The 5762-nt window shown below is 37.7% G+C and overlaps 1 pseudogene; it reads left to right on the forward strand.

The window, feature by feature from the left end:
* The first annotated feature begins 1657 nt into the window (after positions 1–1657).
* LOC149571339 (putative aspartic proteinase GIP2) lies at positions 1658–4876 on the forward strand (annotated as a pseudogene).
* Positions 4877–5762: the final 886 nt, after the last annotated feature.

Genomic DNA, 5762 nt, shown 5'->3' on the forward strand with positions numbered 1-5762 from the left:
TTATTTGTACCGAAAATGGTTCTTTCATTTCAATTATGAAATAATTTTCATATGTTCTTACATTCTTTAATTCATGTTCTATAAATATTTCTAAAATACTCTAACAATTTACTAAAGAGATTTTTTTTTTCAAACTATCAATGTATACATCAAAAATCCAAACGTAGTTTAATGACAATTTTAAATGAGTGTCATATATAGTCCTTTTAGTTTAGTGGTCAATTATCATTATAATGTAGAATATAATTGAAATCCAAATCAATTTATTATATCTAGTTAAATCTGACTCTAACTATATATAATTTTATATTATTTTGATAATTAAAAGTACTATATATATTATGTTCATTATTTCTAATAAAAAAAATACATTAACATATCTTCAAACTATTAATATTTCATATAAATTTTATGTCAACATAAATAAAAAAATTAGTTTGTACTATTCTTTTATATTAATTTCCAAAAATCACAAATACTGAATATAAATATAAATTATTCGGATGTAATATCTTATTTACAATTATTAGTAAAATAATTTATTGTTTGTTTCAAGCAAATTTATTTAAGACTTTCAAAATAAACTAATGCATATATTCATTCATTGCAATGGTTTAAATCATTTCTATTATCTACAAGTCATGTCTTGCCTTGGTTGCCTTTGTTTCATTTTGTCTAATCATAGGTTTAGGGTTAGTATTGACATCTCGATCAGTTTCATTGCTATACTTTGGTTATGGGTTTACTAGAAACAAAAACAAAATTAGGAAACATGTAACATTCACTTTCAAATTTAAATCATGAGAAAAAATAATTGGCAGAATTCCAACAAGTTAACTTCAACCAAAAATGGATAAAGGGGCAATCTAATGCTTACTTCAGGGCCATATAGAAAAACTATATAAATGTAGTTCTAATATTGCTGAGAACAACCTTGGAAGTCAAACAATAGAAATGCTAGATAAATATCAACAAAGAAAAATTGAAAGGCAAATGTAGATACCACCGGTTTGATGACAAAATCAGCCCACACCCTAAATGAAGGCTAAGATTGTCCCAAAAATGAAATAAAAACAACCTCTACCATATAACAATAGGGATGTGACCTACCCAAATCTTAAATACTTAGGTCCGCCTCATTTTCTAGTACTTTCATTACAAATTCAAAGGTTGAAAGATTTAGCTATATATGTTTCCTTATGTTGTGCTTATGGTATAATGGTTAACCTATAATTGCATAGAATCATTAATAACGTCTTTCTCTTAAATTGTGCATCTGGGTACCATTACAATTCCAACATCCCTAGGCTGGGTCTCAACTATTGGAAATCACATCTTATGTGAATGAGAAATTATAGAAATAATCAAGAAATATATGTGTCAAGTTTGAAGCATGTAAAACACAATAGATCTGACTTCCAACAAATTTTGCATATGTAGGCAAGTAAACTAATTTGATTCTTGTATGGGTAGTTGTTCATGATGATGATTAATGATATCTTACATCCCCTTATAGACTTGTTTGTTCTTGTCTGATTCGATGACATATTGATTTGCAGGAGAACATTATAGGAACATGTACAGGTAGAGGTGTGTAAAACGTTGTGCTCCAAAGAAATGCACAAAGTAGGAAACCCTGATTGTGCGTTGTGTGTGGATGGAGGAATGCGAGCGTGTGCATGTACATGACTATCCAGCAAGATCTTTGTCAGATCCAAAAAGAGACCAAATCTATTCAAAGTTGGATGATTTGAGTGGCAAGATGAAAGAAGTAGGGTATGTGCCTTACACAAGATATGTGCAACATGATGTGGACGAGGCACAAAAAGGGATAGCTTTGATGCATCGTAGTGAGAGGTTGGCAATAGCATTTGGACTTATTAGCACTCCTCCAAGAATAACACTGCGGATAATCAAGAACCTTCGACTATGTGGTCATTGCAGAAAGAATGTTTGAGATGAGAAAACAAGATACGTACGACACTCATCTTTTAGGTCTAACGATAAATGCTTATAAGAATAGATTGAAGGATAGGGAGTTTTATGGGCTTATCTCTTCAAAGCATGGTTGATTACTACACTTAGAATCCACACAGATTCACAAGATAAAGCAAGGGATGAAGTGCTTCAGATCTTGAACAAGGAAACTCCAAAATCTGATGCCTTCTCTCACTTAAAATTAGCATTAAATAGATTCCACATCACTACTGTTTTGTTTGTCTCACTTACAATTAGTATTAAATAGATTCCACATCACTACTGTTTTGTTTCTCGATAATATTGTATAATATCTTATTTGCAATAAATTTTTTTATCTACTCTATAATAAATCAACAAAAGATTTCAACTCTCTTTTGATTGTACAATAACTGCTATCACTATTCGCATATTTGCCAAGGACTATCAGCAATAACCCATTTTCAGGTGAACATGATTTTGTATGAGGTGTTGAGGCTTTATCCTCCTGTAACAGTTATAACAACAAAGGCATGCAAAAAGATGCAGCTAGGGAATTTGACTGTCGCAGCAGCCACAAAGGTTATGCTGCAAACTCCTAATGCATGATGGTGAAGAGTTGTGGGGGAAAGATTCCAAAGAGTTGAATCCCCTGATATTTAGGGAAGGGATTTCAGCAGGTTGCCACACACTCGTACCCTTTTCCTCTTCTGAAATCCCTTTTGGACACCTTGCAACCAATTCTATTATTGGCTGTTGAGTTGTCTTAATCTCAGCCGTTGGTTTGATTTAATCTCGGTCGTTGGTTTACCAACGAGAGTAGTATAAAAAGGGGTCTAGGGGGCATTTGGAGAAAAGAGGCGGTGATGCTTTGGTGAAGCTGGTTGCAGTGTTAGCAAACAGTCTTGCAGTGTTAGCAAGGGCACAGGATGAAGCTTTGGTGAAGCTGTTTGCAGTGTTAGCAAACAGTCTTGCAGTGTTAGCAAGGGCACAAAAAGAAGCTTTTGGATAAGCAGTTTGCAGTGTTAGCAAACAGTCTTGCAGTGTTAGCAAGGGCACAAGAGAGAAGCTTTTGTGAAGCAGTTTGTAGTGTTAGCAAACAGTCTTGCAGTGTTAGCAAAGGCGCAGTGTTAGCGCAGGGATAGCAGTGAGAAATATCAGCGGGAGAAATTAGGAGGTTGTCGGAGTTCTGCCAGTGTGAGGCAAGGAATTTTGTATCTCTTGATTTGCTGAAGTTTAATATAATTTCTCATCTGTAGAACTAGTTTTCCCTTAGGGGTTTTTTCCAGGGACAATTTGTCCGAAAATATTGTGTTGATTCTGTTGCGCATTTTTTTCCGTATTTTAAGTGAAGTTGCAGTTGTGTTATTTTTCGATACTAGCTTCCGTCCTTGTGTTCCTCTTGTCTTTATTCTGTGCTTCATTCTCAGACGGAGCAACGACATCTAAACGGCCAAGTGGTCTTCTTTTGAAAGTCACTCGGGACTCAAAACTCTGCAATATGGGACTGAAATCGAGCAAGGGACGCCACTAAAGAATAAACGTGTGGTGATAGATCTGTGCGGAGATCGGGCGTGGGTCCAATGAGGAGGCAGCTCGTACATCTTGTCCACCTACCGACCCGCTCTCTGTAACTCAGCGGTTTGCTCATCAATAAAAGTACATGGGTGTGGAGATTGCTTAGCGCCTCGTGAACCTGGATGCAGTAATAACACATGCGGCCTATCCGTTTGGAACCCCTTCATTTTAACTGGCACAGGCAGTGAGTTGGGGCAAGAAGTGTTGGCGCTCTCTTCCAGCGATGGGAAAAAGCTATTGAGAGTGCCCCTCTTCACCTTCGCCTGCGCCAAGGAAGCCTTTATTCTGGATGGACTTCCCCAAGGAGTCACTGGTCTGGCTGCACTCGGCAGAACTCGCGAGGGTCTCCCCTCTCAGTTGTCCGCGGCCTCCTCTTTCCCTCGCACTTTCGCCATTTGCCTCCCCTCTGCAACCGCACCAGGCGCCGTCTTGTTTGGCAAGGTCCCCTACGCCTTTCTTCCCGGCAATAAAGATGTCACTCAGCTCCTCACCTACACTCCTCTCCTCAAAAAACCCAACCTTACTCCAGAACGGTATTTCATTCCTGTCACAGCCGTCCGAGTAGGTGAAAAGTGTTGGGTTATGAATTCCAACGGTCACATGACTGTTCGTTCTCTTTCAACTGTTCGTATTCACAGAGCTCTATATAATGGTTGTGTGCAGCCCATGTAATATATCAATTAACTGATACAAGTAATTCCTTGCTGAAATGTGGACTTAGGCAAGTTTTGCCTAACCATGATAAATCTGTGTTATTGTTTGTTTCGTCTTCTTTGATTCAATTACTTATTTTTATTTTTATTTTTTTGCTTGTTATTACATTTACAAAAAGAATGTCGCCATCAACTCCACCAAGTTGAAGATCGACAGCCGGGACATCGGCGGCACGGAACTCACCACAGCAGTGACGTACACCACTGTTGCGAGATCTATGTATACTGTCATCCGCGACGCTTTTGTGAAGGAAGCGGAGGCGATGAACATCTCCCGCGTGGATGCCGTAACACCATTTGACGCCTGCTTCGATGCGACCACCGTACCGCGGTCCACCAGATTGGGGCCGGGTGTACCAGCCATCGACCTCGTGTTACAGAATAGCAAGACAATGTGGAGGATCATGCGAGCGAATTCCATGGTGCGGGTGAGACAGGGAGTTTTGTGTCTTGGATTCGTTGATGGAGGGAAGGACGAGGATAACATTTCTACCATCATGATCGGAGGGCATCAGATGCAGGATAATCTGTTGCACTTCGACTTGGCTAATTCTCGCTTTGGATTCCCCAATACCTTGCTCGGCGTGCAGACCACGTGCTCCAACTTCAAATTCACTTCCATATCTTGAAACCCGCATGGTTTCTGTTTCTGTCAATAAAATAAGGTGTCAGCGTGCTGGTTGCTTTTGTTGGAACCGATTCCTGTCTTGGAAGTTGAGCGACGCAGTGCCTCTGATATTCTTCATCTCCTAGTCCATTTGCTTTTGGAGTTTTTGAAAGTGTGTTTTGAATCCTTGTATTTGGATCTTGACTTGAGGTTCTCGATTTTGAGAGTTGTAAGAGATGCTTTAGTGGATTTAAACCTATTCCCATGCTGGTATAATGGTTATTATTAATTTCTTTGCTATCGAATATTGTTGTTATTTTTTACTTGACTTAAATTTTGATATGCTTATTATCTTTATGTTTGAAATTAGGATTTGGAAATTTTATAAAGATATATATGTTTTGTCGTATTTTATGAGTTTGTCAATAAATTGATATTCTTCGAGACAAATTATCTCTTTTACATGAACATATCTAGAGGTGTCTTGGATGTTTTGATTAAAAAAGGCACTAAGAGGGCCTTGAATCCAAATAACAATGAAGTACTAAAACCATCTATGCTCTGGGCCATTACAACCAAAGAACATAGAAGCACACTCCCCCAACGATTAGAGTCCCACCCAAGCAAAACAACAAAATTAATCAAAATTATCCATGTTCTTCAAGTAGCTAGAATAAACCACACTTAACCCTAACTTTATTCTAACAAACTTACTTACCATTACAAGTCTTCCTACCCCAACAACAGTGGGGATTAACAAACTTAATAGTGTCAGATAAAACCTTTGTGTAATTGAGAGATTCAAAATCTTAAAACATAAGAGAACAACATAGAACATGCTGAGAACTAAAAAAATACCAAAACAAAGGAAAGAATATATTAAGCATGTTTGATGTTCTCCCAGTCTT

Source organism: Cupressus sempervirens, chromosome 2 (assembly GCF_028749045.1).
Source record: "Cupressus sempervirens isolate cs-2001-9-10 chromosome 2, ASM2874904v1, whole genome shotgun sequence".
Classification (NCBI taxonomy): Eukaryota; Viridiplantae; Streptophyta; class Pinopsida; order Cupressales; family Cupressaceae; genus Cupressus; species Cupressus sempervirens.